The 15,525-nt window shown below is 34.8% G+C and overlaps 2 pseudogenes; both read right to left on the minus strand.

Moving 5' to 3' along the window:
- Positions 1-468: 468 nt before the first annotated feature.
- On the minus strand, positions 469-1,095 carry LOC138835423 (protein lin-28 homolog A pseudogene; annotated as a pseudogene).
- A 4,823-nt stretch (positions 1,096-5,918) lies between these two features.
- Positions 5,919-6,018, minus strand: LOC138835438 (U6 spliceosomal RNA; annotated as a pseudogene).
- Positions 6,019-15,525: the final 9,507 nt, after the last annotated feature.

A 15,525-nucleotide genomic window follows, 5' to 3' on the forward strand; every position in this document is an offset into this window, starting at 1 on the left:
ACAGGTCCTCCTACCCGGGATACTACACCTTGGGGATTTGAGCCCGTGGATCTGCTGGACTGGTGCTTAATTGTTTCACACCCTGGCAAGAGAAATTGGACACATCCTTCTTTAAAGGAACAACTTGCCAATCTGGGTCACTTTTAGAAGCTGGAGGCTGGGGGGGAGGGAGGGGAAGCATGTAGGTCAGGTGAAGATTATCATATAAAGTACGCAGGTTTCACAAGTGGTTCCCCCAAAGCCCCTCACTTGAATTGGGATAGATCATGATGGGATTACTATGCATCACCCCTTCCCCTCATCAAAAGAGAAGATGGGATGATACTGGGACATCCTGGCCTGAGACGTATGGAAGAGCCAGCTACTCGCCAACCCAATCCATTTTCCAACTTTCTCCACTTTGCCGATTGATGCCTGCTCCTTGAAACTTCCTGCTAGCTAGAGTTGCCCCCCCCCGACTCTGGGGGCTCAATTTTGGGCCTCAGGGAGCAGGGCAGGGCTGTGGATCTCTTCTTCTTCCCTAAAGTAGGCAGGCTTTCCCTGGGAACTGGGGACCTGCTGAGCCTTCAGTGGACAGGAGGCCACCATGTGGTTGATGCTTTGGCAGAAGTGGCACTTCTTGGGCTGTGGTGGCAGCTTGCATTCCTTGGCATTATGGTCTAGACCAATACAGTTGTAGCACCTGTCTCCTTTGGATCTGCTCTTCTGCATGTTCTTCCCCTTTGGCCACCTCTTACTCCCAATACAGAACACCCCACTGGGCCCAGTGACTTGGATGGATTCTAGGCCTTTGGCAGACTTCTTAAAGGTAAACTCCACAGCCTCTCCCTCCTTCAGGCTCTGGAAGCCCTCCATGTGCAGCTTATTCTGGTGCACAAAGACGTCCACCAGGGGATCGAGCGCTACCCTGATGCGGGCTGTCATGGATAGGAAGCCGAACCCTCTGCGCACATTGAACTACTTACAGATGCCAGCCCTGTGCAACAGCTGAGGCTCCTCAGCCACCTGAGCGGCATCCTCCTGCGCCTCCTCGGGTGCCTTCTCCGCTGCCTTGGCGAAGCCACCTCCCAACTGCTGGTTGGACACCAAGCCCATGGCCGTTGTCTGAGCCTGCGGCCCCGGGCCCCTGGTCGGGCTGCTGCTGGCCCCAGAGAAGTGCGGAGGCAAAGGGCAGGTTGGCAGAAGAGGCGACTACATCTTCCCCGCACAATCCATTTTTCAAAATTTCTTATGATACTGAAGATTCAATTATAAACTATTAACACTTGAAAATAACTCATTTTTGGGGGAGTAGGACACAAAACACAAGATTAATCCTAATCATTTTCAAAGACATTTATTTATACTACAAATTCACTCTTATAACTACAAAGATTCTAAAAATAACTGAAGCATAGTGTCAAAAAGCACATAATTTAACTTCATCATGTACGTTCAAAGGATTGTGCTAATAGAAAACAAAGTTATACTAATAATTAGCTCACCCAATTCACTTCCATTCTTTTATTCTATATCTTTTAGTTTCATAAAAACTGGCTTTTCATAAAATGATGCATAAAAAGCCTTTATATCCATTAACATTTTCAGATTTTAACAATGTTTATTTCAGAAATGCTTTTAGCTGTATAGTCAATGAACTGAAATAACATTGAAATATTCAAAGGGGTTTCAGAAATTGCAAGACTTGCTCTGGGATGTTATTTATATTGGAAAAGATATTCAAAAAGCCTTATTTGTTAAAGTTGTGATAGTTACTCCCACAAAAGAACAATTAATGAAGAAACATTTGTATGTACAAAACAACTTCAAATGCATCCACAATCTGGAGGTGACACATGCTTTTTGTTTGTTTTTGCAATGTATATCTAACAAACATATCCACAATACTGATTTTCAGTCAATATGATGGGATATTCAAACCTTAAAAATACGGGGTTTATTATCTTAGTGTGAATAGATATGATCTTACAAAGAAAGTTATTTTCAACAGAAATCTGGAAAGAGTTTATCCACCTTGAGTTTCACAGGAATAACCAGCGAGTAATACTTGTTTGGTCGAGTAGGTCAAAATCATTCCATGAGTATATCTTAAAAGTATATCCAATTTAAGAGGTCAAATACATATTTTGTACTGACAGTCATCTTACATCAATAATTCACTACCTAATTATATGTGTATCTTATTGCCTAATATATACTAAGAACTGAAAGTGATCTCTTTTAACTGAAAGTGATCTCTTTTATCTAACTTAATGGTGTAAATGCTTTATTTATGATGATGTTATTATTTGACAAATAAAATGTACAGAAGGGTGGTTCCACTGAAATAACAGGATGGAACAGTGATAAATAACTATATTTCAACACAGCTCTTTTCAGCCTCACTCTGTCCACATTGGCAAGCAACATTGCAAATGCACACACTCACGCATATACACACACATGTGCGCACATTTATAAACACATATACATGCATGCCAAATTCAGGATTTACTGTACAAAAAAGTTCAAATAAAATATTAGTGATTAGGAAAAATGATAACTTGCCTTATTACAAAATAATACATAATCCAGTGTCCACGATTGTTACATTTTACCTGCCTCTCCACATGCGACCACTTAATTTATTTTTAATTAATTAATTAATTCATTAGTTTGGTGCTTATACTAGAGCTTGAACTCAGGGCCTGACTCTGTTCCAGAATTTGTTATTTTTTTTTTGTTTTAGTTTTCTCAAGGCTAGCAATTTAATGCTTATCCTACAGCTCCATTTCAAGCTTTTGTGGTTACTTTCAAATCAGAATCTAATGGACTTTTTTTTCTTGGTCTGGTTTCAAAGCACAATCATCAGATTTCATCTTTTTGATTAGCTAGGATTAAAGACCTGAGCCACCGGAGTGGCTCCTACTTTTCTCTATACTTATCTAATGCACATACTTAAATAGTAATTTAAAACTGAGAGCATACAACCAAGATGTACAGTGATGATATTGTCCTGTCAGAAATTCAAGTTAATAATGTAAATTTATTCTTAAGACCATACGCAAAAAATACTTATGAAGAAATTTGATGATGATGATAATGATGATGATGATGATGTGTGTGTGTGTGTGTGTGTGTGTGTGTGTGCTGTTGCAATATATTCCACATATAAGCACTGTGAATGGGTGTCCAGCCATTCACAGTTATTGCATGAATATCTGCCTTGAGCTACCAACTCATGGACAATGTCTAGGTTTCCACTCTGGGCTTCCCAATGAAAAGGAGTTTACTCATCCTCATCCCTATTATTCATATGTGGCCTTTTTGGAAAGTATTCTCCGCACTGTAGTAAGCTGCAAGGCAAGCACTCTACCACTGAGCCAACATCCTAGCCCAAGGTTTAAGATTCTTGTCTGTAATTTGGTCAAAGCTCTGACTCTTTATGTAGGCTACTAAAAATGTATTTACTAATTTCAAGTAAATACATATATTCTATTTCTATCTCTTAAAAAAATTGTTTGCTCTGTAAATTGATTAGAAGCATGGATTTTGTGGCTAGCTAGGTCATTGCACATCTGTATCTCTTTTCCTCTCTCTCTTTCATGGTTCTCATAGACAATATGATTGCTCCATAATTATCCTAATTTATTTTGTTTTTATATTTTTGGTTGCATCATTTCACTTTCTGCTCTACCATTTCCCAAATCAGCACCACATAAACAGAACCATCCAGAAGTGGTTTTGTGGCTCAAGTGGTAGAGCGCTTGCCTTGATTTGAAGAGCTCAAGGATAGTGCCCTGGCCCAGAGTTCATGCCCCACAGCTAATTTTAAAAAAAAAAGAATCTAAATACTTGATAATTCTACTAACAGATCTGACTGAAATCTATTGAATCACACTTTTCCTGTACAATGAAGGAATAGGTCCAGGCTAGGAAAGCAGCTAGAGAGGGCAGGGTGATTGTATCTGTGACAAATCTTTGTGGATAATGGTATCGAGGATTACTTACTGGTGATTCACTTGCACTGGAAGCATGATTCTGAACGATTGCTTGCTGATTGCTTGCTTTGATCATTATATCCTCCAAGAAGAAAAAGTGAAATTTAATTGATAGCAAAGGACTACTAATACATTTTGACTTCTCATTAAGCATCTTCAATCATCAAAATCACCTGAAGACAATAGATAGGCGTATTTTTAGATGACAACAAATATCTTTTAAAAAACAAGAATTTAGGTAGTCATACAAAGGACTTCTATTTTACTATTGCATTCTACATTTTTTCGAATGTTAAATACTAACATTAGAAAGCTAATAGAAAGCTCTTTAAGTCCATATGTTGAATAGTGAGTTCTCTCACACTAGAACATTGTATTTCCCAAATCATTTACATAGAAGGCATTGTTTCCTATTTTCTCATTCCTAGAATAAGCTGCACATGAAGACACCACTGGTCCTCATTTTCAGTCTGTACCTTTGAATATTGAGGAAAATCTTTCCTCTGCTCTCTCTAAATTCCCTACTCTCCAGTTAGAATAATTTCGAGTAGTAAAAATGGAAAAAGATAAAATAAAAAATCATGGTGAATAAATATATGCAGAAAATTCATCAGATTTTTCTGACCAGTTCAACCAATGTGAACTATTGGGGAAAAACATGGACATCTCATTCCCCCTGGCACTCAAAGTCTCTGGTTAGGCAATTCTGATGAAGACAGGAATTAAGATGAAAAAGTGAGGAATAGTATCAATTGCAAGAAAAAAATGGAGTAGGACCCAAGAAAATTTCCTCTTTTGGATCCTGAAATTATTCAGCATACTATGGTGTGGAGACTACTTTCCAAAAAGGCCACCCAGATGAATACTAGGGATGAGGATGAGTATAACCCTCTTCATCGGGAAGCCTAGAGTGGACACTTAGACATTGTCCATGAGTTGGTAGCTTAAGGCAGATATTCATGCAATAATTCTGAATGGCTAGACACACCTGCACAGTGCTTATATGTGGAATAATACCAGAGTGGCTTCTTTCTTAATTCATCATGATGCAGATACCAGTCCCCAAACTAAAGGTCTCTTGACCCCCTTGCATCTCGCTGCTGGGAATAGAAATAACAACAATATGCTGTATCTCCTTCTGTGGAACCATTATATGAAACCAGGTCTGAAGAACAACTTGGAAGAAACTGCATTTGATGTTTCCAAAAGGATAAGTAAGTATTACTACCTCTTTGAAGTTGTGGAAGACTGTACATATTCTTCTCCTAAGTTGTAATGGTATGGTTAAGTGTCTTAAATTTCAAAAATGCCAGTCCATCCTTTGTGTCCCTACAATTTTTTTCACAATACAAAGCAACAGCAATATCTTACTTTCAAAATTCATGGATTCCATGGTATTCTTCCAAGTGAATTGTCTGACTTTGATGTCAAAATGTATTCAAGAGTTGTTTGTATACATCTATAATGATTTCAAGAGAGTTTGTTATTTTTTTGAATCAGAAATAATTTTAACATCTTTTGAAAAGCATAGTATAGACACTATAGATGTTCACGGCATTTTTCTGAAAAAAGTATATATGTTTGTATATTGTCCATAATCTATTTAATTCGCTCCTACATATAATAATTTGAATTCTACATTGTTATATAATGTATATGTTCATTAATGTGTCCTTTCAGATTGCATTCCATATAGAAAAATTTAAGATTCCTTTTATCCTAGGTCCTTGTATTTTTTTATTTCTTTGGGATAAAATGACAATGTTAACTAATTTCAAGTTTTGTAAAGGTTATGATATGTAAAGGCCTTTCTCAGGTGAAGATTTAATATACTGATGTCAAACTAACCTTTAATTCTATGAATTACAGGTCTTGTTACACTTGTGTTTTTGTAATCACCTTTTAATAACTTTTTTCATTTCTTGCATTTGAAGAATGAAAAATATGGAATACTTCACAAATTTTCATATCATCCTTCTGCAAGTGCCATGTTAATCTCTGTATTGTTGTAATTTGGGTAGACCTGCTGGTGAAACATGTAGTATCCTCTAAATTTAAGTACTTAATGTTGGAATCTTCCTACAGGCATATATCCATGGTTGAATATTTATAACAAGGAACCCTTATTGTTCCTAAATATGCTATTGATCTTATTTCTCTAAAATTCTTTGTATAATGGGAAAAACCCATTGTTTGGTAGATTGCTCACATTTGCAATTTTATATTTAATTTTATTTTTAATTTAATTTTATTTTATTTTATTTGCAATTTTTTGTCAATGACTATTTTGTCTTCTTCATTTTAAATTTGATCATACTTTGAAGCCTTTACAGCTAAGTCCAAAGGTGATTGCTTTTCAAGTATTTATTTATCACAACTGAGTTAGCTTTGTGGAGCTAATGGATTCAAAGTAAGCCTTGCTTAAGAGCTACTTCTAAACTTGTGCAACTTAAAATTTCCCAAATGAGGTCTTGCTGGCACAAATGTCTAGCTGACCCTTTACCCTTCTTCCATGTAGGAACAGACCAATCAGAATATCTTACCCTGACAGCATAGATTGTCTACTGGAACAAAACTAACCTTAGTTACAAGAGATCATAGAGAGATGAACAGTTCTGTCAGAATTGTTCAGAATAGAAGGTATTTTATCAAAATATAATTGTTTACTATACTTATCATTTCAAAAGTAGCTAAAGCCAAGAAGGTGAAAAAATTGTTCATATGCATGATTACCTACTGTCCTTTCCTGTCTATCATCCAACCAGGCAGGAACTTACACTACGGACTTTCTATCACCAAATATGTCCATAGCTCCTGGAGAAGTCCATACGTTTCTCCTCGATATTAGGCCTTAAATTGGTAATGTTTTAATCACAGTGTTTCCTCTTGCCTCTAGGCTGTAAATCAACAAATGGTAAAGTTTTAAGTCTAACTCTACCAAAAACTGAGGTAGAGATAATGGAATAATACTTTAAAACAGAGTTGCCTTTATACCCTAACCACAACAGAACAATGCAAAACAATTTTTATATTATATATACTTATATATTTTATATTTATATGTACTGATTTTAAATTTCACACAGTGAATCTTATTAGAATTGATAGTTTGACAAATATATTTACATTTATTCTCATAAATAGATTGGAATATAAATAATTAGGTTTAGAATATAAATTAGAATATAAAAAGTATCAATGCAATGTCTTCGGTATAAACTTGTGATACCTTCTAAGTGTTTGTTGTCTTCTGAATTCACATGGTAAAATAACAGTATTGTTTTCCGCTAATTCATAAAGGATTTTATTCTGATGCTCTGTTTATTGTTTTAACTCGCTGGTCCCAAAGGGTTTTTCTCCATATTTCTGAAGCATACTTACTGATTATACCCAAATTTTGCTGATATAATGTCTAAAAGCTATTATTCTTCTGCAGGACCCACGGGTCCTAGGATACCAGGTTCAAGTTATCTGCATCATCAGATAACAAGGGCAAGACTTCTAACCTAGGCCCATGCAACATGCCAACAGAAAGTAATTGAAGACTAATCTCATTTCTCATGTCCTATAATATATTTCAAGGCCCCAATTCCTTATAGGAATTAGCAGTAATCAACTGTGAAATGCAATGAAACTTGAAATGAAAGATGAGATCACTAAATATGAGAGAAAGTACTGTAGTTCAAACTTTCAATTTACAGATGACCAGGCCATATGAGTGAACAAAATCACAAATGAACAAGATTATTTTTAATACCCCTCTCCTAATGATTAATGAAAGATTTCAGTGCAGCAAAAGTTGGCCAAAAAATAGTTTCTGGAATGATAGATCCATAATTGTTCTACCAAGGCTAGGAAAACTTGATTTAGAGGTCAAATTTAATTTAGAAAACCATTAAGAAGATACTTAGTGATTCAAAACACTGGTACTTCAGAAAACTAGGTTCTGTAGTATAAAAATGTCATTCTCAAACCAATGGTAACCTACATTTAATCTCCTGAAAGTATATTCATTTTCAAATAAACTATTTAAAATCACATTTGCCAAAATAACACTTGACAAGTAGATGATAGTGACATTACAAGGTTTTCAAGTGTAGGAAGCAAGTTACAATAGAGTTGATTTACTTACCCAGCACCAATACCAAACAAATTCATTCATTAAAGTGTAGAAAGAGTACCCCCACCATTTGTGTTGTTCAGTAGGTGCCTTCCAGAAATATGTTAAATAGATCAGCCTCCCATATTTCAAACCCAAATATTAGGTAATAAATTTCATCACATAAAAACGTACCTTTTAAAAAGTCACTAAGAGTTGCCTTATCATGTGTTGTTTTATGTTTTCCCTATCTGTCTAACATAGTAAGAAATATGACTTTAAGTCTTGCATATGGGTACTGATCAGAGATGTGACAAACATAAAATATGTCTTCTTTTATTATCATATTCCTCTACACTAGTAAATTTTAGTTTTCTTCTTTTTCCAAAACTTATAGGTAGTACAAAATATTATCCTATGTAAAATAAAATAATCACATATATTTTACAAAGCCATTTATAAAAACTAGTAGTTAGGAGTACATTCTAAGTCATTTTTAAACTTTCTTGCTGACTAAAGGTTAATCTTCCAAATGAATGAGAATAAAATCATGTCTAAGTGCTTCACATCTCCAGTCTTGCAAATTTGTTATTGCAGATGAATGAATTATGGAAATACAAGCTGACATCAGTTCAAGTATATGTGGGATTGAAACTCCACGGAATGTATGTAAACCTTTCAAAGAATTAACAGGAAGTTTAACAGAATGAATATCAGGAAATTGAAACCAGAGAAGAACAATAGTAAAGAAATAGAATGAATGAAAAATAGAACAATGGGCAAGTAAAGCTAGAATACTCAATGTACACATGTAATAAAGAAAGCGGTAAATCTGAAATGAATCTTGGAGAAAGGGTTGGTTCAGATTGATAGAAGGAGTGACTCTGATCCAGGAGCGTTAGACAATTTGATGGACACATTTAATTGTAACACACTTGCACAACCTTTTGAAATTCAGTTAAAAACACAACAACAAACAAAAACACACAAAAATTACAACCAAACAGCAATCTCTAGAGAGTATGAATATATCCTCTAAAAATTTTAAATCATTAATGAAGGTCAGTCTTTGGAAAAGCAAACAAAGCTTTTCAAAGAGGGCAATTTGGGGTAGGGGAGAATTTTAAACAGATTTAAATAGATTGTCTAAGGTTATAATTCACCTGTATCTACTGCAAATATTTTCTTCTGTGAATGCTCTTTGAACTGGATACTCGAGTCCTGAGGCACACTTGATAGCTTGTGAAAACAGAATGGAAGAAACAAGATCAAGAACCTATTACTCCACTGGAGAGAAAGCAGTCCTCTTTGTTTTCTCTCGATCTCTTCACTACTCTATTTTCATACTTTTAATAAAGTCAAGTGATTTTGAATTATATCTTTCCTTCTTCGTTCTCGCAAAATAATTGTTCAAAATAATTCATTAAATATTATTTGCCATTATTTTCTATCATGCTGTTTACTTGTCCAAATGAGTCCATTAAACTTCCCCTTTTCATTTGGTTGACACAGAAACCCAACAACTATGTTAATGAAGACCAACACTAATGCAAATCTTTGTCTCCAAAAAAACAGTCCAAGAACCTGTAATCACAAATATTTAGTTATAATTTTTTTCTTTTTTCTTTTACCTTGAAATCTTCTTGTGTCTAATGTGCCCACAAAAATAAGTATTCCACCCCTTTTTGGTTCAATAAATTCTAACCTCAAAGATATATTTTGCTAACAAGATGCTTAGAGGAAACTAAAGAATAATCCATTTTTATCTTCACTCTTACGACTTTTATCTTCTCTCTTAAGACTTTCCTTAGATACCATATCAGGAAAAGTGAAATTATTCTTTGCAAAATTATTTCAATAGATTATTTTTCTCTTGGTCTTGCTTTTGCTCAACAAGATGTATGGAGAAGAATAGAGTTAAATCACCCATTTCTTGGATTACATTGTCTGTTACAAAGGACAACACTTCTTTTTTTTTAATTTATTTTTTAAATTTATTTTATTTGTGAACGTATTGTACAGAGGGGTTACAATTACATGGGCAGGATAATGCATACATTTCTTACCAAGCATTGCAGCCTCCTCCTTTGTTTACCCTTCACATCCTTTCCCAGGCTCCCCCCTCCTCCCCACACAATCCTTCCCCCTCCCTTCCCCCCCCCGCACCTACGTTGTAAAGCTCGTTTTTGACATGACAACTTGTACTTGTCATTGTTGCAACAGGTCCACCTGAATCCTTAAACGACTTGCTTTTCCCCATCTTCTCCACAAGTTATACTAACATCAAATATAGTAAAAGTGGGGGATATACGGTGGTGGAGCTACATACAAAGCAACAAAGAAATAATTTTATAAATGCATTAGAAACACATGCATGAAAGAAAAAATATTACAATACATATCTAAGGGTTCATTTTCCTAACATCACATTATCTGTCCTTTTCCGCTTGACTCACACATATACTAGATATTTCAAATAAGGGAAACCATGGGACCTGTGTTTCTTTGGGCCTGGCTTACTTCACTTAATGTAATTTTTTCCAAGTTTTTCCATTTCCTAACAAATGGGGCAATGTCATTCTTTCTGATGGAGGTATAGAATTCCATTTCGTATATATACCATATTTTCTTGATCCATTCATCTACTGAAGGGCATCTAGGTTGGTTCCATATCTTAGCTATGGTAGATAATGCTGCAATAAACATAGTTGTGCTGGTAGCTTGAGTGTGGCCTTGTTTGTAAACATTTTGGTAAATTCCCAAAAGTGGGATAGCTGGGTCATAGGGGAGCTCTATGTGAAATCTTTTGTGGAACCTCCATACTACTTTCCAAAGTGGTTGAACAAGTTTACATTCCCACCAACAATGAAGTAAGGTTCCCTTCTTTCCACATCTCCTCCAGCATCTGTTGTTGTTAGAGTTCTTGATTTTTGCCATTCTAACTGGAGTGAGGTGGTATCTCAATGTTGTTTGGATTTGCATGTCTTTTATGGCTAGGGAGGTTGAGCATTTCTTCATGTGTCTATTGGCCATCCTTCTTTCTTCTTCAGGGAACTTTCTCTTTAAGTCTTTAGCCCACTTATTTATTGGGCAGTTGTTTTTTTGAGGATTTGTTGTTGGGGGATTTAATTTTTTGAGTTCCAAGTATATTTTAGATATGAAACCCTTGTCCCTTGTATGGCTATTAAAGATATTCTCCCAGTCCATGGGCTTTCAATTGATCTTGCTAGCTATGTCCTTTGCCATGCAGAAGCTCTGCAACTTTTTGCAATCACATTTGTCCAAACTTTCTTTGGTTTGTTGTGTTTCCGGGTCTCTATTAAGAAAATTTCAGCCTCAGCCAAGGAGACCTAGGGTTTCTCCTCTTCCATCCTGTAATGTTTTCAGAGTGACTGCTTTGACTTCGAGGTCTTTGATCCATTTGGAGTTGATTCTGGTGCAGGGTGATAGATAAGGATCTAGCTTTAGTTTTCTACAAGTAGGTAACCAATTTTGCCAGCACCATTTACTGAAGAGCCTGTCTTTATTCTATTCTATTGTGTTAAGTCCCTTATCGAAGATTAGATGGCTATAGGTCTGTAGGTTCATTTCTGGGTTTTCAATTCTATTCCATTGGTCCTGAGGTCTGTTCTTATACCAATACCAATCGGTTTTGATTACTATGGCTTTATAGTAGAGTTTGAAATTTGGTATTGGTATTCCTCTAGCAGTGTTCTTTCTGTTGAGGAGCGTTTTTGATATTAGGGGTCTTTTATTGTTCCATATGAATTTTTGAATTACCTCTTCTATTTCTTGAAGAATGAGGTTGGAGTTTTGATAGGTATCGTGTTGAATTTGTAGATAGCCTTGGGAAATATTGCCATTTTCACGATGTTAATCTTTCCAATCCAGGAGCATGGGAGGTTTTGTCATTTTCTAAGGTCTGTTTTGATTTTCTTTTTCAAGATTTTAAAGTTTTCATCAAAGAGGTCCTTCACTTCTTTGGTTAAGTTAAATCCTAGGTATTCTATTTTTTGTGGGGCTATTACAAATGGAGTTGCTTTCCTAATTTCCACCACACTTTTCTCATTGTTGGCATGCAGAAAAGCCATTGATTTTCGGGGGTTAATTTTATACCCTACTACTTTGCCAAAATTTTGAATCCGCTTGAGTAATTTGGGAGTGGAGTCTATGGGATTCTTTAAATACAAGATCATGCAAAGGACAATAATTCTATGTCCTACTTCTATGTCCCCTCTTAGCTCTTGCCTGATTTCCAATTAATCACAGCTTCTTGGCTTCAAGTCTAGTGAAGGTGAAGGACTATACTGCATCCGCCACTGCTACATCTTCATGGTTTCTCTTTTAAAACTCTTTTATTTGGAGGTAGAATTTATTTTCATGTCTTCATTCAATTTGTTTTGCATTATACTGAGCCAAATAGGCTCTGTAAAATCACTTTAGGTAGCAAAAACATTAAGACAATCTATATCAAAAAGTTTTGTCCCCCTCCACTGCTGAAGCCAATATCCTTAGCTAGGGCTTCAAAGAACGCGTTTTTTTACCTTTTCAATTTGCTCAATTCTTTTCTAATCCTCAAACTTTTTGTCTTATGCAATAAGACAAGTCTTCACTATCTCATGTTAATGAGGATATTATATTTTTTATCTACTTAGAAATGTGAAATCATTGGTTTGAAGTATACAATCAGATTTTTTCTGTGTTTCAGTGCTTCACTTGCAAAGACATTGTGGAACGTATTACAAACAGAAAAGTGTAAACTCAATACGTTCTTTCATTTTGAAGGGCACTTTCTACCTAAATATTTTGACCAAAATTATCTTTATAAGAGAATTACTGTTTATTAATTAAAGGTCAATTCACAAATTTTGATGTCTTATTTAAAAAAAAAAAACAGTTTAAATTCCACTACAACCTTTTTTCTCACAGTAAGATATTTCCTGGTTAAGGACAATTCTCATGTTAACCTACAGGATTTACAGCACTGTTTGTGAGGCTTGTTTTTTTAGTGTGAAAATGAGCCATCTTACCTCTCAAGTAAGTCTCCATGGATTTCTTTGCATGAAAGCCTATGTTCCCAGGCAATTTTAAATTTTAATAGGCTAAGTTAAAAAGTTTGAACAATTAAAATTTACCTGTCATAGTTTTAAACCTCTTTTGAAATTCCTTTATCAGACTCATGAATTTACCAATCCTAATTCCACCTTTACCATCAAAAACAGTTAACATGTTGTGTTCATGATATAGTATCCATGAAACTATTATTTCCAGTGGCTTTGTTATGCATATATATGAACATATAAGCAGATCCTGAGCAAAATGAACTCCAAGATATGGACAGAGATATTTATTTGCAGTTGTTGTTTTTAATGTACTATGTGATTTCTATTTTCCTTGGGTTTTTCCCCTATGGGTTATCTCCTATTGTGTTTGGTTTTGGTATTGTGTATACATTTACCTTAATTAGGGAAGGGAAGAGGAACAACAAATTTGCGAGACAAAGGAGAAAAGGAAAACCAATGCAATAGCAATACTCAGAAGACAATATGTTGGAAATGTACATTACAACTTGTGAGGGGTTTCGGGGTGAAGGAAAACTGTGAGAAAAATGAGAGAGGGTATAACAAGTTTGAACAGTTATGTATTCACTGCCTTACAATTACTAACCCACTGCACATCACTTTCACATTAAAATGAAATTTAAAAAATAAGCTGCATTAAATAAAATTTCACTGTATTGGTATAGTAAATATTATTCTTCATGTAGTAACTTTTTAAAAATCAGTACTATTTGGCATCTAATTTGAATTAATAGCCTCTTCTTTATCAGAGGGCTATCAACTTGAATGTTATATAACTTGACAATATTTTCACAATATAATTGCCAATATTTTCAAAAAAGAATAAATTAGTACTTTCTCATACTAAAACTGAAAACCGTTTAATTCTATAGAAACCCATAACATTTAAAAGTAAATAAGTTGTTAAGAGGACAGGATATGTGTGTTCCTTAAAATAATAACTACTAATAACTACTCACTTTCAAATTCTGAACATTTCATACCTGAGAGATTCAAAATAGTACCTGTTTGCATGTTATGTAATTCTGCCATAGATGCATTTTCCAATCGGGTGTTACAGATTGAGAAGTGAACAGAAAAATAGCCACATTCTGGTAAAACTATGAAGTATCGGTTATAATTAATTCTTCAAGAGTAAGCAATTGTTTATCAGATTAAGCTATTATTTTTATGACCATCAATCCCAAAATTTATGCCATAAAGTCATCCTAGCCCAACAGTTTCCAACTTGTAGGGTGCACCTCAAAATTCCCATAATTCACATCACAAATAGCTTATTTCTATTGGAATAAATACTACACCTATGCTAATGTGATGCCCTACACCACAATAAACTGGGTTGCATCATTTTTCCTCCACTGGTATTCTTGCAAATATTATTTATATTTATACTTTTTAACTATTATAGATATTCAGGATGCTAAGATCGGAAGATTACAGTTCAAAGCCCACCCAGGCAGGAAGGTTCCCTAGATTCTTATCTCCAATAAACTTCTCAGCAAAAGCCAGACACAAGTGGTACTGAGCTTGAAGTGGTAGGGCACAAGCCTTGAGCTTAACAGGCTCAGAAAGAGTTCCTAGGTCCAGAGTTCAAGCCCTATGACAAAGCAATAAAACAAAAAGAAAAATAAAAACAAACTCCAAACCTAGCATTTTTCTGGTTGTATACAGAGGCATGTAATTAAGGAAATTGCTTTCTGTGTTACATACAGGTAGAAGAAAGAAGAAGTCACACAATTATTCTATTCATAAAATGTTATACCAAAGCCTCAAAAACCCACTCTTTTTCTAAATTTATAAATTAATATCCATTTCATGGCAACTCGGTCTACATTATTTACATTATCATTTTATACAGGAACTGTTGGAATTATCTATTAACTGAGTTGTAATTAAAACTCTCTTGAAACAATATGCTAGGCAAATAGAATGCAAGAAACATTTGTAAATTTGTCAATTAAACACACTACTTAAAAAGAATTTTGTAGTATCCTATAGAATATGAAATTACAAACAAAACCAAAATATTTATTTGAAGTCTAAACTCTAATTTAGCAAGATCTATAAAGTCCTACATTAGATGAACTTTGCTTTTCCTCCAGGCTTAAGCTTTTTAATCCTTCATCCTTTCCTTGGAATCTAACAGAATGATAATTACTTACTTTTGCAAATTTTAGATGGGAATCATGAGCCGTTTTGCATCTAGGAATGTTCTGTAATGCAGAGAGCACTTAAAAGCACAACTGAGGATTATATATGAGTTGCATTTCAATAGGAAACGACTTCTCAAAACATAATGACAAAATTAGCCCAAATTTCCAATTGCGTATTCCTTTCTTGTTTGGTTTCTTTTATTAAGACAAAA

This window comes from Dipodomys merriami, unplaced genomic scaffold (genome assembly GCF_024711535.1).
Source record: "Dipodomys merriami isolate MVZ:Mamm:240054 unplaced genomic scaffold, mDipMer1.0.p SCAF_238, whole genome shotgun sequence".
Lineage (NCBI taxonomy): Eukaryota > Metazoa > Chordata > Mammalia > Rodentia > Heteromyidae > Dipodomys > Dipodomys merriami.